The sequence below is a fragment of the Chiloscyllium punctatum genome, chromosome 5 (assembly GCF_047496795.1).
Source record: "Chiloscyllium punctatum isolate Juve2018m chromosome 5, sChiPun1.3, whole genome shotgun sequence".
Taxonomy (NCBI): Eukaryota; Metazoa; Chordata; class Chondrichthyes; order Orectolobiformes; family Hemiscylliidae; genus Chiloscyllium; species Chiloscyllium punctatum.
This window is the reverse complement of record NC_092743.1, coordinates 69920283-69934024: the sequence shown is the minus strand read 5'-3', so window position 1 is coordinate 69934024 and position 13742 is coordinate 69920283. Positions and strand designations below refer to the sequence as shown.

Genomic DNA, 13742 nt, shown 5'->3' with positions numbered 1-13742 from the left:
CAATATTCTAGGTGTGGCCTCACTAAGGCTCTGTATATCTGCAATGGCACATCCCTGCTCCTGTATTCAAGACCTCTCGCAATGAAGGCCAACATAGCATTTGCCTTTTTTACTGCCTGCTGCACCTGCATGTTTACCTTAAGTTACTGGTACACAAGGACTCCAAGTCCTGCTGCACACTCCCCTCTTCCATCTTACAGCCATTCAGCTAGTAATCTGCCTTCTCGTTTTTGCTTGTAAAGTGAATATCCTCATACTTATCCAAATTATACTGCATCTGCCATTGATTTGCCCACTCACCCAACCTGTCCGGATCGTGCTGAAGGATCTCTGCATCCTCATCACAGTTCACCCTCCCACTCAACCTGGTATCAGCTGCAAACTTTGAGATGTTACATTTTGTTTCCTCATCCAAATCATTAATATATATTGTGAATAGCTAGGGTCCTAGCAATGATTCCTGTGGCACCTCACTAATTACTGTCTGTTAATTTGCAATGAGCCCATTAATTCCTATTCTTTGTTTCCTCCCTGCCAATCAGTTTTCTATCCATCTCAATAGACATCTTAATCAAATCCATCTTAATTCCATGCCCTTCAATCTTGTACAATAAACTCTTCTGCGGAGCTTTGTCAAATGCTTTCTGAATGTCCAAATATATCACATCGACTGGCTCCCCCTTGTCACCTATACTAGTTACATCTTCAAAGAATTCCAACAGATTTGTCATGTATGATTTAACATTCATAAATCCATGCTGACTCTGATTTTGCCACTGCTTTCTAAATGCTCCCCTATAAAACCCTTGATAATGGATTCAAGAATTATCCCCACTACCTACGTTAGGCTCACTAGTCTATAATTCCCTGGTTTCTCTCTACCTCCATTATTCAATAGTGGAGTAACATTGGCTACCCTCCAATCTGCAGGGACTCTTCCAGACTCTATAGAATCCTGGAAGATGACCACAAGTACATCCATTATTTTGAGACTCATTTCCTTAAGTACTTTGAAATGTAGAATATCAGGCCCTGGGAATTTATCCATCTTCAATCCCTCAATTTTCCCAGCACCATTTCTCTACTAATATTGATCTCCCTCAGTTCTTCCCTCTCATTACATCTTGCATTCTCCAACACTTCTGGTATCTGATTTGTGTCCTCTTTTGTGAAGACAGTATCAATGTATGTATTCAGATGCTCAGCCATTTCTTTGTCCTCTATTATACTTACTCCCTTTTCTGTCTGTAGGGGACCTACATTTGTCTAAACTAACCTCTTTCTCTTCACGGACCTACAGAAACTCTTCGTGTCAGTCTTTATGTTCCCTGCAAGCTTACTTTTATACTGTATTTTCCTCTTTTTAATCCATGCCTTCATCCTTCTTTGACGAATTCTAAACTGCTTCCAAGCCTCAGACCAATTGTTTTTCTTGGCCAATCTGTATGCTTCTTCCTTGAACCTGATGCTATCTCTAATTTCCTTTATAATCCATGGATTGATCCTCTTACCTATTTTGATTTTGTGCAGGACAGGAATAAACGGTTGTTGCAGTTCCACCATGCGTTTCTTGAATGTTTGCCATTATCTATACATGTCATTCTTTTAAGATAACTCTCCCTAACCTATCAAGGCCAACTCATTCCTCATACCTTCATTGTTATGGTTGCTCATCCCCAAGGGTCTTACACACTAGTTTGATGATGATTCCCTTCTCATTACACAGTATCCAGTCTGAGATGGCCTGCTCTCCAGTTGGTTCCTCTGCATTTTGGTCAAGTAAACAATCCCATCCACACTCCAGGAATTCTTCCTCTAAGGCAACGCGACTAATTTCATTTGCCCAATCTATGTGCAGATTCAAATCACCCATGATCACTGATATTTCTGTATCACATGCATGTCTAATTTCCTGTTCAATGCCATTCCCAACATTGCCACTCCACTTTGGGGATCTATGTTTGACACCAACTAATGTTTTTTTGATCCTTGGTATTTCTCAATTCAACCCATACAGACTCCTTATTGTCAGAGCTAATATCTTTTGTCACTATTGTGTTAATTTCCTCTTTGACCATCAATGCCACTCTCCCACCTTTTTCTTTTTGCCTGTCCCCCCTAGATATTGCATACCCAGGACATTCAGTCCCCATCCCTGCAGCCAAGTCACCGTAACCCAATTATATCATACCCATTTACATCTATCTATGCGATTAATTCAACCACTTTATTTGGAATGCTTTGTGCATTTAGATACAAAGCTTTTAAGTTTGTTCCACTGGTAAATTTCCCTCCTTTTTATAATTCCTTGGTGCATAAAGACGTTCACCTTCCTGTCCCTCACCTTTATTATCTGGTCACCATCCGCCACATTGCTAACCTGCACTCTTACCTCCTCCTTTAATTTAGGCTTTCTAATTTCCCCTCTAACTGATTCCAACTATTCCCCCCCCACCCCCCATTTAATTTAAAGCCCTGTTTACAGCCCTAGTTATGTGATTCACTAGGACTCTGGTCCCAGCACAATTCAGATGAAGACCACTGGAACAGGTCCCTTCTTCCCCAGTACTAGTATTTACTGATCCTGTGTCAATTAAGTCCTTGCCCCAGTTGTCATAGGATCAGTGTGGAAACAGACTACTCGGCCCAACAAGTCCACACAGACTTTTGAAGAGTAACCCACCCAGACCCATTTCCCCTACTCTGTTACTCATCATTTACCCCTGGCTAATGCACCAAACCTACATGCCACTGAATACTCTGGGCAATCTACGGCCAATTCACCTAAGCTGAACATCTTTAGAATGTGGGAGGAAACTGGAGCACTAGGAGGAAACCCATGCAGACACAGGGAGAATATGCTAACTCCACACAAAAAGGCACCCGAGTCTGGAATTGAACCCAGGTCCCATGGCACTGTGAGGCAATATTACTAACCACTGAGTCACCATGCCACCCACAGCATGCAGAGTAATCCAGAGAGTAATCCAGATAAAACAATGAAGAATAAAATGTAACTGTAAGTTAACAAAAAGCATTAAACTTGACAATAAAACCTTCTTGAGGTATGTAAAAGGAAAAAGATGGCTAAGACAAATGTGAGTCTATTACACGCAGAGTCAGAAAAATTTATAAAGGGGCATAGAGAAATTGGAGAGAAGCTAAATGGTTACTTAATGTCTATTTTTACTGTGGAAAACACAAGAGCTCCCACAGAATTATAGATCCAAGTGGCTAGGGAGAACAAGGAACTGAAGGCATTAATATTAAGAAGGTTATACTGGAGAAATTGTAGGACTGTAAGTTAATAAATACCCATGAGCTGACCCTCTACATTCCAGAGTGTTGAAGTGGGTGACTATAGAGACAGTCAATGCATTGCTGATCATTTTCCAAAATTCCATAGATTCTGGAATGATTCCTGTGAATTGAAAGGGAGTGGTATCACTCCAGTATTGGAGAAAAGAGCTAGAGAGCAAAGCAGACAACTATAGACTTGTTAGACATTCATCAGTAACCTGTTTGAAAGGACATGATGAATGGACACTTGGATAAAATGATATGATTGGGCATAGTCAGCATGGATTTGTGAATGGGAAATCATGTTTGATGAACTTGTTGGAATGTTTTGTGGATGTTCTAACAAAACTGGTTAAAGAGAATTGATGGATGTAATATCTTGCATTTTTGAGAATACTTCTGATAAGGCCCCTTTAATGGTTAAATCAGTTATAGTTAGGTAAGGGAAACATTTTCAGTCATTTTGTTAAGAACATTAAAAACAAATGGAAATTACAGATGCTCAAAGGTTGGGTAACAACAAAATTATACAGGCATACAAGGATGGTAATTTATGAGTTGTACTATCAGCTGCCTTGGGTAAAATACCTATGTAAATTGGGAGAAAACAGCAGATAATATAAAACAACCAGATGAAGCAACATGAAAATAAGAATATATTTTGTTGTAATAGTTTGAATAAAGCTTGGAGGTGTCTATAACCTATGAAAGTTGTTTTACACTGTGTGGCAATAAGATTAGCTCTTCTTGCATATGCATGATGATAAATGATTGTAAGATGATGGCAAAGTAGGATTCTTCAGCCGGTGATCCTCCCTTCTGTCCATTCTTTTTCTTCTTTTTCATTTTCTCCCTTCCTCTCTCCTCCATCCTCTCAGCCTCGGATATCCGACCCCAGCCTCCAACACCTCGTCTCCGAAGCGGGGATGCCAGCAGCCGATGTGGGAATGCCAGCAATCAATGGCACAGTGCAGAGCGGGCTAGTGACCTGGTGTGGGAGTGTAGCAACAGCAGTCCAATGTGGGCCTGGGGATAAAGGCCCAACTCAAAGCATGGGAGCAGGCAGTGGTTAGACCATGTGGAGGTCCTCTGCATTTGCCTGCTGCAGACAGCCTTTGGAGTGAGAGAGACTGTGATGTTTGCTTCCTTAACTTTGCTTCTTGATTCTTTCTGACCCAAGGCAATGCTGTGTAGCTGGAATGTAAATGTTTTTCATCATTTCTCTTTTCTGTAACTAAGGATAATACTCAAGTACAGTTGTACCTAAGCTGGCCCTCTAAGAAGCAAATTATAAACTTTTGACTGCACTCATTTGAGTACATGTGACAATAAAGCTAATTCAATTTAATTAAATTCTCTTGCTTCCTGAGTCTTCTGTCAAGTTATCAAGTTGTACGACAATGGTACCCAACAGAAGGTTGTTTGAAAATATTCATTCACATGGGATAGGAAGTAATGCACTGGTATTGGCTCACGGATAGAAGATAGAGAATGGGAATAAATGAGGACTGCAGATGCTGGAGATCAGAGCTGAAAATATGTTGCTGGAAAAGCGCAGCAGGTCAGGCAGCATCCAAGGAGCAGGAGAATCGACGTTTCGGGCACAAGCCCTTCTTCAGGAATGGGAATAAGTGATTGATTCTTCCACCAGTAGGCTGTGACTACTGGATCAGTAAGGATTAGTACATAAGCCCTGCTGTTCAAGTAAATATCAATAATTTGGACATGGGTAAATATGTACTAATTCCAAATTTTCAGTTGATACGTAGCTAAGCAGGAATGTGTATTGTGAGGAAGATATAAAGTAATTTCAGGAGGATATCTACAGGCTTGGTGACTGGCAACAACATGGCAGATGGAATACAATGTGGAGAAATGTGAAGTTATTCACCTGGGTAGGAAAAACAGATTTGCACAGAGCATTTATTAAATAGTAAGAAGTTGGAAAATGTAAATGTGCAAAGGGAACTGGGCATCCTTGTCAATGAAGGCAAACTATAAGGAAGATTAATGGACTGTTGGCTTCTGTCACAGGAGGATCTGATGTATAGATGTAATGAAGTCTTGGCTCAATTATGTCAAAGTTTAGTTGGACCAACCTCGTGAATGTGTGCAATGTTGATCTTCTCACCTCAGGCAAGATAATATTGCGATACAACAATTGCAGTCCAAGGCTTGCTTGACTTGTTCTCAGCATGACATGACTGTCCTATAAACAGAAATTGCGCAAATTAGGTTTGTCTTTTCTTGAGTTTTGAAAGATGAGAGGTAGTCTCATTGACGTTTACAAAATACTTAAAGGAATAGACAAGATAGGTGTAGGTAAGATATTTTCCTTGGATGGGGAGCACAGAACCAGGAAACACAACTTAATAATAAGGCAAATCGGAGTGCATCTGGGAAAATTAACAAACAGTGAAATTCACAACTAATCTTGGAGGAACTGTTGGGCAAAGTTCACAGCACAGAATCAGATAAGTTAATTGTTGTTTTAAGTCTGTCCAATAGAAAGGCTGCAGTAGTGAGTACAGTGGATTCTTTCTCGATTATATATGTTTTTTGAGATAAGTCTCTTGATTAAACTTAAAATATAAGCCATAGTTATTAATTTAACCTGGGGCAGTGTTTGTAGAGGAATAAGACGGTGTTATTTTCTGGGTCTGTAGATTGTGAAGGAGCAAAAATGGCCTTTGCGGTGATATGTACTTCTTGTCAGATGCAGGAGTTTAAAGAGAGTTTAACGTTACTGTGGATTATATCTGTTGGATGCGAATCTTATCAGATTGAGTGGATCGGTTGGAGAGACAGATAGAAGCGATGAGGAATTTGCAACAGCAACAGTATGGCAGTTATAGGAAGGGGGGAAAGTCTCAGATACAGTCACATAGATGGGTTAATTCCAGGAAGAGTAAGAGAGGTAGGCAGCTAGAGCAGGAGTCTTTTGTGGATATACCCATTTCAAACAGGTGTGCTGTTTTGGAAAATGTATGGGGTGATGGATTCTCAGGGGAGCGTAGCACAGACAGCCAAGTTTCTGGTATTGAGACTGGCTCTAATGCAACGAGAGGTACGTTGGCTTCCAAGAGATCAATTGTGCTAGGGGATGCTATAGTCAGAGGTACAGACAGACATTTCTGTGACCAGCAGAGAAAAAGCAGAATGAAGTGTTGTTTCCTGGTGCCAGGATCAAGGATGTCTCAGAGAGGGTGCAGAATGTTCTCACGGGGGAGAGGGGCCAGCAGGAGGTCATTGTCCATTTTGGAACCAATGACATTGGAAGGGAAAAGGTTGAGACTCTGAAGGGAGACGACAGAGAGTTTGGTAGACATTTAAAAAGGAGGTCCTCGAGTAATTTCTGGATTACTCCCAGTGCTACGAGTTAGTGAGGGCAGGAATAGGAGGATAGAGGAGATGAATGCATAGCTCAGGAGCTGGTGTATGGGAGAAGGATTCACATTTTTGGATCATTGAAATCTCTTTTGGGGTAGTAGTGGCCTGTACAAGAAGGACGGATTGCACCTAAATTGGAAAGGGACTAATATACTGGCAGGGAAATTTGCTAGAACCGCTGGGGAGGATTTAAACTCGTTAGTGGGGGGGTGGGACCCAGGGAGATAGTGAGGAAAGAGATCGATCTGAGATGGGTACAGCTGAGAACAGAAGTGAGTCAAACAGTCAGGGCAAGCAGGGACAAGGTAGGACTAATAAATTAAACTGCATTTATTTCAATGCAAGGGGCCTAACAGGGAAGGCAGATGAACTCAGGGCATGGTTAGGAACATGGGACTGGGATATCATAGCAATTACGGAAACATGGCTCAGGGATGGGCAGGACTGGCAGCTTAATGTTCCAGGATACAAATGCTACAGGAAGGATAGAAGGGAGGCAAAAGAGGAGGGGGAGTAGCATTTTTGATAAGGGATAGCATTACAGCTGTGCTGAGGGAGGATATTCCCGGAAATACATCCAGGGAAGTTATTTGGGTGGAACTGAGAAATAAGAAAGGGATGATCACCTTATTGGGATTGTATTATAGACCCCCCAATAGTCAGAGGGAAATTGAGAAACAAACTTGTAAGGAGATCTCAGCTATCTGTAAGAATAATAGGTAGTTATGGTTGGTGATTTTAACTTTCCAAACATAGACTGGTACTGCCATAGTGTTAAAGGTTTAGATGGACAAGACAATTTTCTGATTCAGTATGTGGATGTACCTACTAGAGAAGGTGCAAAGGTTGACCTACTCTTGGGAAATAAGACAGGGCAGGTGACTGAGGTGTCAGTGTGGGAGCACTTTGGGTCCAGTGACCATAATTCTATTTGTTTTAAAATAGTGATGGAAAAGGATAGACCAGATCTAAAAGTTGAAGTTCTAAATTGGAGAAAGGCCAATGTTGACGGTATTAGGCAAGAACTTTCAAAAGCTGATTGGAGGCAGGTGTTCACGGGTAAAGGGACGACTGGAAAATGGGAAGCCTTCAGAAATGAGAGAACAAGAATCCAGAGAAAGTATATTCCTGTCAGGTAAAAGGGAAGGCTGGTAGGTATAGGGAATGCTGGATGACTAACGAAATTGAGGGTTTAGTTAAGAAAAAGAAGGAAACCTATGTCAGGTACACTCAGGATAGATCGAGTGAATCTTTAGAAACGTATAAAGGAAGTAGGAGTATACTTAAGAGGGAAATCAGGAGGGCAAAACGGGGACATGAGATAGCTTTGGCAAATAGAATTAAGGAGAATCCAAAGGGGTTTTACAAATATATTAAGGACAAAAGGGTAACCAGGGAGAGAATAGGGCCTGTCAAAGATCAGCAAGGCGGTCTTTGTGTGGAGCCACAGAAAATGGGGGAGATACTAAATGAATATTTTGCATCAGTATTTACTGTGGAAAAGGATATGGAAGATATATACTGTAGGGAAATAGATGGTGACATCTTACAAAATGTCCAGATTACAGAGGAGGAAGTGCTGGATGTCTTGAAACGGTTAAAAGTGGATAAATCCCCAGGACCTGATCAGGTGTACCCGAGAACTCTGTGGGAAGCTAGAGAAGTGATTGCTGGGCCCCTTGCTGAGATATTTGTATCATCGATAGTCATAGGTGAGGTGCCGGAAGACTGGAGGTTGGCAAACGTGGTGCCACTGCTTAAGAAGGGCGGTAAAGACAAGCCAGGGAACTATAGACCGGTCAGCCTGACCTCGGTGATGGGCAAGTTGTTGGAGGGAATCCTGAGGGACAGGACGTACATGTATTTGGAAAGGCAAGGAGTGATTCGGGATAGTCAACATGGCTTTGTGCATGGGAAATCATGTCTCACAAACTTGATTGAGTTTTTTGAAGAAACAACAAAGAAGATTGATGAGGGCAGAGCAGTAGATGTGATCTATATAGACTTCAGTAAGGCATTCGACAAGGTTCTCCATGGGAGACTGATTAGCAAGGTTAGATCTCATGGAATACAGGGAGAACTAGCCATTTGGATACAGAACTGGCTCAAAGGTAGAAGACAGAGGGTGGTGGTGGAGGGTTGTTTTTCAGACTGGAGGCCTGTGACCAGTGGAGTGGCACAAGGATCGGTGCTGGGTCCTCTACTTTTTGTCATTTACGTTAATGTTTTGAATGCGAGCATAAGAGGTACAGTTAGTAAGTTTGCAGATGACACCAAAATTGGAGATGTAGTGGACAGCGAAGAGGGTTACCTCAGATTACAACAGGATCTGGACCAGATGGGCCAATGGGCTGAGAAGTGGCAGATGGAGTTTAATTCAGATAAATGCGAGGTGCTGCATTTTGGGAAAGCAAATCTTAGTAGGACTTATACACTTAATGGTAAGGTCTTTGGGAGTGTTGCTGAACAAAGAGACCTTGGAGTGCAGGGTCAGAGCTCCTTGAAAGTGGAGTCGCAGGTAGATAGGATAGTGAAGAAGATGTTTGATATGCCTTCCTTTATTGGTCAGAGTATTGAGTACAGGAGTTGGGAGGTCATGTTGTGGCTGTATAGGACATTTGGTTAGGCCACTGTTGGAATATTGTGGGCAATTCTGGTCTCCTTCCTTTCGGAAAGATGTTGTGAAACTTTAAAGGGTTCAGAAAAGATTTACAAGGATGTTGCCATGGTTGGAGGATCTGAGCTACAGGGAGAGGCTGAACAGGCTGGGGCTGTTTTCCCTGGAGCGTCGTAGGCTGAGGGGTGACCTTATAGAGGTTTACAAAATTATGAGGGGCATGGATGGGATAAATAGACAAAGTCTTTTTCTGGGGTCGGGGAGTCCAGAACTAGAGGGCATAGGTTTAGGGTGAGAGGGGAAAGATATAAAAGAGACCTAAAGGGCAAGTTTTTCACGCCAGAGGGTGGTACGTGTATGGAATGAGCTGCCAGACGATGTGGTGGAGGATGGTACAATTGCAACATTTAAGAGGCATTTGGATGGGTATATGAATAAGAAGGGTTTGGAGGGATATGGGCCGGGCGCTGGCAGGTGGGACTAGATTGGGTTGGGATATCTGGTCAGCATGGACGGGTTGGACTGAAGGGTCTGTTTCCATGCTGTACATCTCTACGACTCTATGACTCTATGTGATTTTACTCCGAGACGCAGAGAAATCATTTTATCTGAGGACTGTGAATCTCTATCCTGGAGGGCTGTGGCAGTGCAATTTTTCTGTAGAGTAGAATAGTTTTAAAGTAGAGATCAATATATTTCTCAACACCAATAGCATAAAGGATTGTGGGGATAATGTTTGGGAAAGACTTTGAAATATTCAATCTGCTATTAAATGGCAGAGTAAGCTTGGCAGATTGAATGGCCTACTCTTGTAGCTATGCTCCTAAACACATCAGTCCTCAGCATTTTAATCCCATTTTTAGTACAAAAGCTAAAGAGTTCCCATGATGTAAGGTTGAATGACTGTTGAAGTTTAGAATTTTAACCTTGCAGTTAAATCCTGTCTATTGCAATGTGTTGAAAATGTGAAAGTGAACTCCAGCCAAAGAAGCATTTCAAGAATTATATCACACAGACTATAAAAGGCAACATAACTCAGAACTATCCATCAGCTAGCCTTCTGTTGGCACAAGATGTTTGCTGTTATGAAGAATTACATTTTTAAAGCTGAGGTATCAGCTTACAGTTATGTCAATTTAAATAGCATGTAGAATAAATAAATTAATTTCACACTTGTTTCAAATCCAAAAAAGACAAACTTATTTCCATCATGCAGGAAGCTGTCTGCTTTTATCATTCCAATTCACTTCAGAATGCTATTATTAAGTAAGAAGTTAGTCTACACTTAATAATTTCTGAGGAATTGCCCAAAAGGTGAATCTATTGTTTATCCTATTTTGCCCAAAGTAAGCACTTAGTGAGAGAGCTAATGACAGTTTGTACCCGCATCTTAACTCAACCAGTAGAAACTAGCTACAACTGAAGTCTATGTATCATTGTGTTCAGAGGATCCCTAACTTTCATATTCATCTTATCGTTTCCCACTGCATAATAATAATTCACTTCATGGCTTTCGTTTGGAAAAAATAATTCAGGTTTATGAAATAAATGAGAGGAGGTTAATCTGTTAAATATCGAAGACTTAAACAAATCTAATGCAAGCAAAAGGCCACCCACATATCCAAAGTGCTTAAAATCATGCAATAGATATTTTCTAGTCCACATTGCACTGCGTTTTTCATTTTGAAATGATCTGAACTTGCTCATATCTGGGGATAGATTAAATAATATGCAGAATCCTTTTAAATATATTGTGAATTGCCGCATTAAACAAATAAAAAAAGACTAAAACACCTTGAAGTATCACCTTTTAAAGTGTCACTCTTGCAGAATGCTTGCAATGCTTTTTGAATAATGCAAATAAATACTACCTATTAATTGGCAATACTCAAGAAATTTTTAATTTCTTAACATTATTAACCAGGAACTGAAAGATGAACAAGACAACTCAAATTGTGGAAGAACTGTTTTAATCAAAGTATATTGTTCTTTTGTCAGCTAACCATATGAATTGAAAGAATGTGACACAGTTTCCAAAACATTGACAAATCCAAATTGATTCTGACATTTGAAAATATAGAGACAGATTTTGCCTCAGTTCAAAATCACAAAATATGGTCCATTAGACATTTCCCTTTGGCTCTACTCAAAATGTTTTTGTTCTGCAATTTCTTGAAAGAGTAGGCTGATTGTGCTCTGGGAAAGAGGACAAGGCATCAGTCATTTCAGCTTCACAGAATTGTTATGGTGCAGAACAACGCTATTCGAACCAGCACTAGGTCTTTGAGGAAGCAGTGTTACCTTATGCCAGCCTCTTCCTTTCTTCCCTCCCCTTGCATAGTATTTCTATTCAATAATCAGCCAATGCTCTCATGATTGCCTCAATTGAATCTGCTCCCACCACATTTCCAGACACTGCACTCCATACCTTAGCTCCTTGATCTGTTAAAGTATTTTTCTCACATCACCCTTCATTCTTTTACACATCTCTTTAAAGCATGCCCTATCATTCTTGTTCCTTTTGTGAGTCAGAACAGTTTTTCCCTATCTAATACATCCAGCCAAACTATGATATTGAGAATAGACCTATTCTCAGCATTCTTTTATCCTTTGAGAACAGTCCCAATTTCTTCAATCTATCCTCATAACTGAAGATGTAAGTTCTCATTGAACACCAGGACCAACTTTTGATCATGTATGCTGGTGAGTAAGCGAAAAACACACTGGAAAAGGAGCCTCCGCAAACACTCCCACCTTAAATAATGGGGGATCAGACACATCAATGAGAACATAAGACAAAAGTATTTGTAACAACCATTAGCCAACAATGCTGAGTGGATGATCGATGGAGTCTCCTTCAGAGATCCCCATTCAGAGATGCCAGTCTTCAGCCAATTCAATTCATTCCATTTGATATTATGAAATGGCTGGATGCACTGAATATTGCAACATTTATGGGACCTGACAATGTTCTGACAATATTACAGATGGCTTTTGCCCTAGAACTTTACACACTGCCAGTCAAACTGTTCTGAAACAGTAAAATGCCTGAAAGCCATTTCAGTTGTTCTGGCATTCCAGACATTGTGATGAGTGACAATGGCCCTCAGTTCACAGAAGAATTCAATTGCTGCCTGACCATTTGCACTGAAAATCGTGCCCTACTGTTCCAGAATTTAACACAGAACATACAAAGACATAAAAGCCCACTGTGGGCATGTTGTGGCACAGTGATATTGTCTATAACTTTGAGTCAGGACACCTGAGTTGGAGTCCCATCCTGCTCTAGAGTTGCATAATAGCATCTCTGAACAGGATGATTAGAATATATTTATGAAACCTCACTGAGGTACCAAAACTGACCAATTGTTCTGACTGTAAGACAATTTATGTAAGGTATTGTCAATAGCTCCATTTGCTGCAAGACACTTCCCTTTAACAAGAGCAGCAAAAACAAATTATATTTAATTTGTGGGACTTAAATTATACTCTTCAAAAACTGCAAATACGCAGATAGATACACACACACACACACAAAATCATGATTAAGACAGACAAAAGATAAACAATTTAGCACATTATAGAATAATAAAGTTGTATACCACAGATGGAAAAAGAATATGTATAGGTTGGACAAAATTTTGAAGATTGGAAGTCCAATCAACAAAGTGGAAAGTTATTTTCTTGCATTCCTTTTGGTCTGTACAATGATGGACCAAAGAGCTGAATTCCAGAGGTGAGAGTGACAGCTATTGACATCAAGGTCACATTTGACTCAGTGTGACATCAAAGCCTTAGCAAAATGTGCAAAATGGGAATCAGAAGGAAATCTTTCTCGTGGTTAGATTCATACCTAGTACATAGGAAGGTGGTCCTGATTGTTGGAGTTCAGCCATTGCAGCTCCAGAACATTTCTGCAATCAGTAACTCATCTCTTCCACAAAGCTTTCTACCAGCTACAAGAAATAATCCAGGAGTGTGATGGAATAGTTCTCACTTGTCTGAAAGAGGGCAGCTCCAAAAAAATTGAAGACGCATGACACTATCCAAGACAAAGTCTGAAGGGTTGGCACACATCAATAAACATTCAGCCATTCCTCCACTGATGCATAATAGCAGCAGGGGCATTATCAAAAAGATATTCTGCAGAAATTCACCAAAGATCCTCAGATAGCACCTTCCAAACCCACCCCACTGCTATCTAGAAAGATATGGGCACACCTGCAAGCTGCCCCCCAACCAACTCAATATCCTGCATTGGAAATATATCGCTGTTCCTTCACTGGACTTAGGTGAAAATCCTGGAATTCCCTCCCTAATGTCATTATGGGTCTACCCACATCACATGAACTGTTTTCTGCAGTCTATCATCACTTTCTCAAGGCCCACATTCCATGGCTGAATAAAAAGAATGACATTCTGTTATCAAAAGAAT

At 40.7% G+C, this 13742-nt stretch overlaps 1 long non-coding RNA gene across 2 annotated transcripts in view; it reads right to left on the bottom strand.

Annotated features, from left to right (window-relative positions):
* Nucleotides 1-13742, bottom strand: part of LOC140477148 (uncharacterized) — a 49284-nt gene that overhangs the window by 10717 nt on the left and 24825 nt on the right. The window contains exon 2 of one of the 2 annotated variants that reach the window (XR_011960655.1): nucleotides 5400-5509. This is a non-coding gene — a long non-coding RNA (uncharacterized lncRNA). The remainder of the gene's footprint in view (nucleotides 1-5399; nucleotides 5510-13742) is intronic. The other variant, XR_011960656.1, reaches the window with a different exon arrangement.